This window comes from Salvelinus sp. IW2-2015, unplaced genomic scaffold (genome assembly GCF_002910315.2).
Source record: "Salvelinus sp. IW2-2015 unplaced genomic scaffold, ASM291031v2 Un_scaffold4102, whole genome shotgun sequence".
NCBI lineage: Eukaryota > Metazoa > Chordata > Actinopteri > Salmoniformes > Salmonidae > Salvelinus > Salvelinus sp. IW2-2015.
In genome coordinates this window covers 25,553-36,430 of record NW_019945374.1, presented here as the reverse complement: position 1 = coordinate 36,430, position 10,878 = coordinate 25,553, and the positions used below count along the sequence as shown (strand labels likewise).

The following is a 10,878-nucleotide window of genomic DNA, read 5'->3' as shown; positions in this document are numbered from 1 at the left end:
CAACAAACCCTCTCATTTTGACATCACCACAAACTACTTCAACGATGGCAGTCTGAGCTGAAGTATGTAGCCAACATAGAGCAGGGGGGGAAAATGTACAGTAGTTTGAGTTGTTCAGGCAAGTCTGAAAGGTGCAAGGTGGAAATACAATCCCCAAATCCACTAGCTCTACTACTCCATCATCCCTCATTCAGAAATCTCTGATCTCTAAACACACCACACCTCCTCCTCACCCATTGGACCGTTTCTGGTCCACACCAGGCATTCTTATCCAGAACTTTCCTGTCAAAAAAATAATACATTATTTGAATTCTAGAATCCATAGTGTCAACTGTTCCACATTCTAGAATCGCAGTAGAACAGAGACCCCTCCATCCCCAACCTCTCCCTGTCAAACTTACCCTCTCCCCCTTCCTCTCACAACGATTCTGTTGGCTGTCAAACTTACCCCTCTCTCCCTTCCTCTCACAACGAGCTGTTGGCTGTCAAACTTACCCCTCTCTCCCTTCCTCTCACAACGATGCTGTTGGCTGGTCAAACTTACCCCTCTCTCCCTTCCTCTCACAACGATGCTGTTGGCTGTCAAACTTTACCCCTCTCTCCCTTCCTCTCACAACGATGCTGTTGGCTGTCAAACCACATAAAGGTCTAGAATCAAACACCACTGTTGTTTTTTGGTTCCTTTGTCTTTTATTTTGAGAAACTAACTGGAAGAAATCAGAGGGAGAGTTTAACGGTTGAGAACAATGTAGCAACTTTGTCGCCATCCGTGAGATTGTTACGCTGAAAACTTTTTTAAAGGGTACGAGAATCCGTTTGTCTCTTAACAGACTTATCAGACTTTTTTTGTTGACTGGAAACTAGATGCTGTTCTGTGTTAACATTTCACCCCTTGTACTCCGGGGCATTGTTTGCATGACAAAGAGTGTAATGATGGCACGAACAGACTGTGCAACCAGGCTACTCTTGTTTGGCTGTGATCAGTTTTGTTATTATCGTGATTCTTAGTGATAAAACTGTTGTTAATTAGACTACACTGAGAGGCCTCCTCGATCCACACACACACACACACACACACACACTGATTAAACGTAGTCTATCCAGACATTTTATCGGAATAGCTGCCAGTTAGTCACCCAGAGGTATCTGTGTATTTTGCAGGCTAAGTGTGTGTCCCGAATGGCACCCTATTTCCTTTGTAGTGCACTACTTTTAACCTGGGCCCTATAGGGTTCTGGTCAAAAGTAGTGCACTATATAGGAATAGGGTGACATTTGGACACATACTAGATCTAGACAGGCACCATATTGAATAGTGTAAAATATCTCCTACTTTCTTATCATGAGGGTATCTTAAGATGCAGTAAATCCCCAGTGTACTTGTAGGAAACCTTCTGTCCTCCCTCTTATTCTCCGTCCCCAATAACCACACTAGCATACTATCTAGTATGCACGGCAGAATTGCTTCATACTAAGTAGTATGCAAGGGTGGATACTTCGGACCATGGCCTAATGAGTCTAGTCTTGGGTGAGGAAGATGCCAAATGAGTGGCCAAATGCAACGCTATCATCACTTCTACTCCCTCTGAGATTTCAACCAACGGGAGAATGTCCTGATGGACAGGGTGTTTGTGAATAAGCCAATAGGAAGCATGGCTGGTGATATTAGTGCGGTAGGGGTGTAGTCGATGAGAAGGCCTCTTTTACGTGTAGTTACGTTATTGTTTATATTCATATCTGGGTTTAGTTTTGTATCATGTGGAAATAGATCAAAAATTGATGTTTTTTTAATATGTATATGAATATAATGCTGTAAACTGCATACCTGAATTAAGAAGAGATTCTCTTTCACGACAAACAATAAAGAGTGAACAAAAAACATTACAGCTGTCTGTGTTGTATCTTTTAGGTCGGTGGACATTTCTTTGTACATACAATGATAGCCTATCTAATATACATTAATTTCATGTCAAGGTACATGTTAAATAAGTAATGTATCTAACTTGGCACAATCAAACATTTTATTGATTCAGTTCAAAAAATCTTCCAGAGAGACTTTATTTCGTATTTTCCACACCTCAGTACTCCAGTATCCCAGAATGCCATGTTGTAACGCCCATCTGCATCCGGTCTGGAACAATACGGTGAAAACAGCTTCGAGGCAAGATGGCGCAAGGTAAACAGAAGTTCAAAGCGCAACCCGGGGAGCCAAGAAACCTAAAAAATCAAAGGTCCCAGAAAGGAGGTACGTTCAGAGTGATATGGTTGATGTCTTGTATTCTAGCGATTTCGCCTGGACTTCGTATATATACTCAAAAGTATTTGCGACTTGTGGCGGCAGACATGCTGGCTCAAAACACCGTCAGTGAGGAGAGTTTCAATTGAAAACTGCGTGGGAACTAGACTATGAAGGTGCGGGCGCCCCCTCAAATGGAACTCATCATAGCACAATATTTTGAATTGCATCGCATACCATTGCATGTGTATAACAAGACACATTCGAAAGTTGTCCCAATGTTAGGCCTACTTACTGGCCCTGCTGCAGCTTGTGAAGGAGGACTGTAGGGCAGCTTATAGCTATTTATAGGGAGGTTTGTAATAGCATTATCAGCCACACAAAGATTACACAGTGCCTGGCCTATTCCCCTGCCAACTAGCTAACCTTGATCCCCTTATGGCTGTTCCAAATGGAAACTTTGCTTAAAGTACTTTGCTACAGTACTTGTTACGAATCTGTTTGGCTTAAGGGTACAATCCGCAATTGCTACATACATTGTTTGACTTTTAAACTAAGGTTATAGCCATCGATTCTTGAAGAATATAACTTTTATAAATGCCTCACGATGAGCATAGTTCAACCCATCAGAACCATCCCTCAACTATTTACCAAAACAGAAACGGGATGTTGCTTTGTTATTGTTGGCCCCTTTAACCACGGTGTGTTGTAAGGGGTCAATAAATATCTACAGAGAGGTTTTGTTGTGGTTACAGATCTCACCCTCACTGGTTGTTGTTTCACAGGGAGGACGATTGCACCAAAGAAGGTGAAAGTGGTACAGCAACAGCAGTTGAAGAAGGTAAGACAGCAGCTACAGGACAGCCCATACTGTCCCTTACGAAGTAATGAGAGGGTTTCAAATCTATCTGTTCTGCCTGGGGGCTAACACTTGTATACGATGGGGAAGTGACTGCTCATTTCACCTTACTTCCAAGATCCAGTCCCATACTGGTTTGAATGGGCTTCAAGATTATAGAATCAAATTCACACGTAGACACAGTCATTTAAGATGTTTGTGGATTTATTGACTTCTACCCGCTGCCTTTTGATAATGAAGATGTTCTATGTGGTTTTTGTGCGTTTGGCACTTAAAGATTATAAAACCGTAAAAGGGTGAAATGGAGGTGCCAGTTTCCCGTGGTGTTCTCGTCTCAGCCCTCTCCTGGGTTTAGGGACACTTCTACTTCTTTCAGCTGGCTACGTCCCGATTCTGAATCTGCACCCCTCTCTCCTCGTCGGACGGTGGAAACGCCCTCCAACCACTGCCTACACCAACTCTATGCTTTTACAGTGAACTCCATGAAGGGAAGTGAACACTTTGGGGAAGGTTAGAGAATCCACTACGTTCTGTCTGTCTGTGGCACATACCATCTGAGGAGAATCCACTACGGTCTGTGGGACATACCATCTGAGGAGAATCCACTATGGTCTGTCTCTGTGGGACATACCATCTGAGGAGAATCCACTACGGTCTGTCTGTCTCTGTGGGACATACCATCTGAGGAGAATCCACTACGGTCTGTCTGTCTCTGAGGGTCATACCATCTGAGGAGAATCCACTACGGTCTGTGTCTCGTGGGACATACCATCTGAGGAGAATCCACTACGGTCTGTCTGTCTCTGTGGGACATACCATCTGAGGAGAATCCACTACGGTCTGTCTGTCTCTGTGGGACATACCATCTGAGGAGAATCCACTACGGTCTGTCTGTCTCTGTGGGACATACCATCTGAGGAGAATCCACTAGTCTGTCGGTCTTGTGACATACCATCTGAGGAGAATCCACTACGGTCTGTCGGTCTGTGGACATACCATCTGAGGAGAATCCACAACGGCCTGTCTGTCTCTGTGGACATACCATCTGAGGAGAATCCACTACGGTCTGGCTGTCTCTGTGGAACATACCATCTGAGGCAACATGCACTGGGATAGTCAGCACTGTCTGCAGATGGAATCCTCTCAGAGAACCTGGACCCTGACATCACCCAGAAATTGTCCATCTTATTACGCGACTCATCTGAAAAAGTAGAGATGAGTTGTACTTTGACGGACAAAAACGCAGATCAATGCCAGATGTCTAAATAAACACGCCATGTTAAATAAATACGCCATGTTTAAATAAATACATGGCGTGTTTATTTTTCTTTTATTTCCTGGATAGTCCCCCATTGAAATGTCCTGAGGTGAGGAATGCTTTTTTTTAGGCAATGATGTACGTCATACATGAATGAATCTGAGTGGCTGCTCCCTAATCTCATGTCCCCTGCTGTTCCCCCAGGGCCTGGAGGTGGCGATCAGGAACAAGATAGAGGAAGAGGTGACTCACAGAGCCATACTAAACTCCACAAGAGGCTGAGTGTTGTGAAGGGAGCGGAGGTGAAACAACCCCCTCTAAAGGAAACAATCATCCCAACCACCCTGCCACCAGCACCTCCAAATAAACACCCTCTGTTAGTCTGTCTGTCTGCTCTGACTGCTTTCGCTGTGCTAGATAGAAGTTCATTATGGCTCCCAAATGGCACCCTATTCCCTATATAGTGTTGTACTTTTTGAACGGGGGCCCATAAGGCTCTAAAGTAGTCACTGTCTAAAGTAGTGCACTGTCTAAAGTAGTGCACTGTCTAAAGTAGTGCACTGTATAGTGAGTAGGGCGGCATTTGGAACGCATACAATGTGTTTGGCACTCCTGCTAGGCTGAATGGACTGACATGAAGTCATATACCTCTATTGACGGAGGAGTGTAATATCCAAGTCTCCAATAGATGGTGCTATAGTAGTCAGTTTTGGTGAGTTTACTGGTAGACTTGGCTGCTTGCTATCGCCTCGAGGAGACAAGGAAAGGAGACGAGGAACGTGAGGATGCCACAGAAGAATATTGAGATGCACCCTAGATAGTCAACGGTCTACATTTGTGATCTCTGTCGTGTATATTGAAGGGGCCATCGAGTATTTTTTGTGTGATTCTTGTCTTGTGTTGCACTGTCTTCAGAACTGAGACACAAGTTCTCCCATATACTGTATTCCAATGCAAAGGGCGTGAATAAAAAGCTGTGACATTTCGTAACGCAACAGAGTTCTTTTGTCTTGTATGGGCGTGTGTAGCCCTATCCAGACCTGTGTATGGCTGTGTCAGGTGTTTTGTGTGTAGGCCTATCCAGACCTGTGTATGGCTGTGTCAGGTGTTTTGTGTGTAGGCCTATCCAGAACCTGTGTATGGCTGTGTCAGGTGTTTTGTGTGTAGGCCTATCCAGACCTGTGTATGGCTGTTCAGGTGTTTTGTGTGTAGGCCTATCCAGACCTGTGTATGGCTGTGTCAGGTGTTTTGTGTGTAGCCCTATCCAGACCTGTGTATGGCTGTGTCAGGTGTTTTGTGTGTAGGCCTATCCAGACCTGTGTATGGCTGTGTCAGGTGTTTTGTGTGTAGGCCTATCCAGACCTGTGTATGGCTGTCAGGTGTTTGTGTGTTGGCCTATCCAGACCTGTGTATGGCTGTGTCAGGTGTTTTGTGTGCATACACTTTCCTCTTACCTCAGAGCTGCTCTTTAGTGCAGGTCTCACTTTCTCCTCCCACACTATGTTTACACTCCCATGATGCTTTGCTCTCAGTGTGAAATTCCACCGGGCGTGTGTTTACCTCAGTCAAGCACATGCTCAGGTAACGCCTTGCTTTTTCAACTGTGTTTTTTGGTGGTTTTATTGGACAGACGGAGAACAGTAGAGAGAAGACAGGGAAGATCTGAGGAGCTCCATTCAAATGACAGGGAATCTTCCAACCAGGATTTCTGTAAAGTATGGGGAAATGTACAGCCCTAACCTCCCCACAACATAAAGTAGACAGGTTTCTCGTTTAGGCTACATTTCACTCTAGTTCAGCATGCGATCCAATGAACTCTGCACATACATGTAATCCTGGGCACATACATTGAACCTGCACATACATGTACCTGGGCACATACATGTAATCCTGGGCACATACATGTAATCTGGCACATACATGTAATACTGGGCACATACATGTAATCCTGGGCACATACATGTAATCCTGGCCAACATGCTGGACATACATGTAATCCTGGGCACATACATGTAATCCTGGGCACATACATGTAATACTGGGCACATACACGTAATCCTGGGCACATACATGTAATCCTGGGCACATACATGTAATACTGGGCACATACATGTAATCCTGGGCACATACATGTAATACTGGGCACATACACGTAATCCTGGGCACATACATGTAATCCTGGGCACATACATGTAATACTGGGCACTACATGTAATACTGGGCACATACATGTAATCCTGGGCACATACATGTAATACTGGGCACATACATGTAATCCTGGGCACATACATGTAATCCTGGGCACATACATGTAATCCTGGGCACATACATGTAATCCTGGCACATACATTAATCCTGGGCAAATACATGTAATCCTGGGCACATACATGTAATCCTGGGCACATACATGTAATCCTGGCACATACAGTAATCCTGGCACATACACGTATCCTGGGCACATACATGTAATCCTGGGCACATACATGTAATCCTGGGCACATACATGTAATCCTGGGCACATACATGTAATCCTGGGCACATACATGTAATCCTGGGCACATACACGTAATCCTGGGCACATACATGTAATCCTGGGCACATACATGTAATCCTGGGCACATACATGTTTATAATAGTAATACAGTTAGAACTCCCTCTACAGAAGAGCATCTAGTAAGACTAGTTACTCAGTGAAATGTTAGATACTACTGTTGGAGCTAGGAACACAAAGCATTTCCCTACACCCGCAATAACATCTGCTAAATATGTGTATGTGACCAGTAACATCTGTTAAATATGTTATTGACCAGTACATCTGCTAAATATGTGTATGTGACCAATAACATCTGCTAAATATGTGTATGTGACCAATAACATCTGCTAAATATGTGTATGTGACCAATAACATCTGTTAAATATGTGTATTCGACCAATAACATCTGTTAAATATGTGTATTCGACCAATAACATCTGTTAAATATGTGTATTCGACCAATAACATCTGCTAAATATGTGTATTCGACCAATAACATCTGTTAAATATGTGTATTCGACCAATAACATCTGTAAATATGTGTATTCGACTAATAACATCTGTTAAATATGTGTATTCGACCAATAACATCTGTTAAATATGTGTATTCGACCAATAACATCTGTTAAATATGTGTATTCGACCAATAACATCTGTTAAATATGTGTATTCGACCAATAACATCTGTTAAATATGTGTATGTGACCAATAACATCTGCTAAATATGTGTATTCGACCAATAACATCTGTTAAATATGTGTATGTGACCAATAACATCTGCTAAATATGTGTATGTGACCAATAACATCTGCTAAATATGTGTATTCGACCAATAACATCTGATAAATATGTGTATGTGACCAATAACATCTGCTAATATGTATATGTGACCAATTTGATTTGACTAGAATACTCATGATCTCATTTCCTGTCAAACACTTGATTAAGAACTGCATGGACACATACCATAGTTATTCCACATTTATGATAAACGCAAACATCTTACTACTCACATATGAGTGTTCTACTAAGACTTGAGTATAAATATAAATGATATAAGTTCTAATGTAGTTATAAAACACAGCTTGTTATTATGTTGTGTGGTCCTCCGGGGCAGCAGGTGGCGCTGTGGAGTATCTAAGGAACCCTAAGGGCCTCCAGGCATGTGGGGAGCGCAGGAAGCGAGATAAGAGTCTTTGGCCATCAGGTGGTAGACGTGTTGTTGGGCCTCGTGGAATGTGTCGCCTGCAGGCTCCTCCATCACTCTCAGTAGAGCCTCCCTGGTCTCAGCATTCCAGGTTCACCTGGCGACATCACACACAGTGTTCAGACAGCGCCTGTACCACGTTCACTAGCATCCTGTCCAGGGGGTGTACTTTACATCAAGCTTCCTTAAGCTACAGAAATATGAGAAATGGGGGGCTCTTGCCCCTCTGGACTGTTCTGGCTCAGACAAGGCGTACTTGCTTTCTACAACATTCAAGCAATGTCTATACAACCTTCACACAACGTCTGTAAAATGTATATACAATGTTTAGACAGCATCTACACAACACTCCACCTACCTCCTGTGGTGAACCAGGGTTGATGTACTGGCAGTACATAGACTGGCCTTGGCCCCCTGCTGCCATGGGGGGTAACCCTGTACTCCTCACAGGCCAACCAGAACTGCAGGTTCTCCTCACTGAACTCAGACTGCAGGAACCAGAGGAAAGCTTTCTGGCCAACTGGGAGGGGGGAGGGGGACATTTCAACAAGTCAAACTATACATTGCCACGGAAACGTATCAGTGTAATTAGAGAGAGAGAGTTAGAGAAGATAGGAGAGAAGAGGTTAGAGAAGATAAGGAGAGAGGAGAGAAAGAGAGAAGAGGCAGAGAGAGAAGAGGGAGAAAGAGATAGGGATTGAGAGAGAAGAAGAGAGAGGGAGTGAAAAAGAAGAGAGAAGAGAGAGGGAGATAGAATAGAGAGAGAAGAAAAGTGAGAAAGAATGAGAGCGGGAGAGAAAAGGAAGAGAGATAGAAGAGAGAGGGGGACAAAGAAGAGGGAGAGAGAGAAGAGATGGACTAGATCTTACTCTTGCCGTTGAGTAGAGACTCCAGACCCTGAAGAGTCCTGTCCTCATGGACCCTTTTAGGAGAGTCATGGAGTTTATGGAGAGAAAGATAGAGATTAGGGAGAAGTTCTGATGAAATGATCACTTTGTTGTCAGTTAAACATCCCACAGTTCCTGACGTGACTCAAGACTGCAGTAGCTCACTGGTGTGTAGAATGGTGGATAGGTAGACAGACAGACAGACAGACAGACAGACAGACAGACAGACAGACAGGCTACCTGTGTTTGTGATGTGTCCACTCCTGTTTGTCAGCCAGGTGGCTCAACTTCACCCGCATCCCCTTTGCTCTGGAACACACACACATTAGTTTGTGCTCTATATCAAAAATCTAATCACATCGACTTCTTGCTTCGACAATCACATCGACCTTTCTGCTTCGAACAATCACATCGACCTTCTGCTTCGACAATCACATCGACCTTCTGCTTCGACAATCACATCAACCATCTGCTTCGACAATCACATCGACCTTCTGCTTCGACAATCACATCAACCTTCTGCTTCGACAATCACATCGACCTTCTGCTTCGACAATCACATCAACCTTCTGCTCGACAATCACATCAACCTTCTGCTTTCGACAATCACATCGACCTTCTGCTTCGACAATCACATCAACCTTCTGCTTCGAAATCACATCGACCTTCTGCTTCGACAATCACATCGACCTTCTGCTTCGACAATCACATCAACCTTCTGCTTCGACAATCACATCGACCTTCTGCTTCGACAATCACATCAACCTTCTGCTTCGACAATCACATCGACTTCATGCTTCAACAATCACATCGACCTTCTGCTTCGACAATCACATCAACCGGTCTCTCTTTAGAAACTATGACGCATCCTCACACACTAGACACTACACATTACATACTACACACTACACAATACATACTACATACTACACACTACATACTACACACTACACAATACATACTACACACTACACACTACACAATACATACTACACACTACATACTACACACTACACAATAAAATACACACTACATACCAGTGGAGGCTGCTGAGGGGAGGACGGCTCATAATAATGGCTGGAACGGAGCAAATGGAATGGCAACAAACACCTGGAAACCATGGAAACTATGTGTTTGATGTATTTGATACCGTTCCACTAGTTCTGCTCCAGTCATTACCACGAGCCCCATCCTCCCCAATTAAGGTGCCACCAACCTCCTGTGGTACACATTTCATACTACACACTATATACTACACACTACATACAGTACTACATACTATATACAGTACTACACACTACATACAGTACTACATACTACATACAGTACTACATACAGTATTACACACTACATACAGTACTACATACAGTACTACACACTACATACAGTACTACACACTTCCATACTCACTTCTCCAAGCATGACGAGGGAAGGGAGGACAGTCCTTTACACATTTTAGAACGTGGGAAGGAAATTAATGAAACAAACAAAAAATGTGAAACCAGCTGTTGTATTCTGATGTGCGCTCCTTCCTGTCCTGTTGTGTGCTCCTTCCTGTTCTGTGTCTGTGCACAAACTAACTCCCTACAGTGTATCAGTCCCTTTAATATACCTGCTTATGCGATATCACACATGTTCATCTACCACACATCTAGAACAGATGAGTGAGGAGGATGGTACGGACGAGAGATGGATGGATGGAGAGAGGAGGATGGATGGGGAGAGATGGAGGGTAAGTGTAAGAGAGAGGTGTACGTGCGCTCCGACACCACCTGGCCGTTAATGTACCGGAACGTTAACACCGGGAAAAGAAAGACGCCAGCACACACAATGCAGTAATCAGGAGACAGTGTGTGTCAGAGATCAGTTGCCAGTCTGTCAGCATGTGTGTTCTCACTC

The 10,878-nt window shown here is 43.8% G+C and overlaps 1 long non-coding RNA gene and 1 pseudogene across 1 annotated transcript; both read right to left on the bottom strand.

Annotated features, from left to right (window-relative positions):
* Positions 1-5,598: 5,598 nt before the first annotated feature.
* Positions 5,599-5,832, bottom strand: LOC112076883 (uncharacterized). Its single transcript, XR_011477948.1, has 2 exons — positions 5,758-5,832; positions 5,599-5,714 (listed from the first exon to the last, which is right to left on the bottom strand). It is a non-coding gene; the product is annotated as an uncharacterized lncRNA (long non-coding RNA).
* Positions 5,833-7,851: 2,019 nt separating this feature from the next.
* Positions 7,852-10,626, bottom strand: LOC112076885 (regulator of G-protein signaling 4-like; annotated as a pseudogene).
* Between the last annotated feature and the right edge of the window lie 252 nt (positions 10,627-10,878).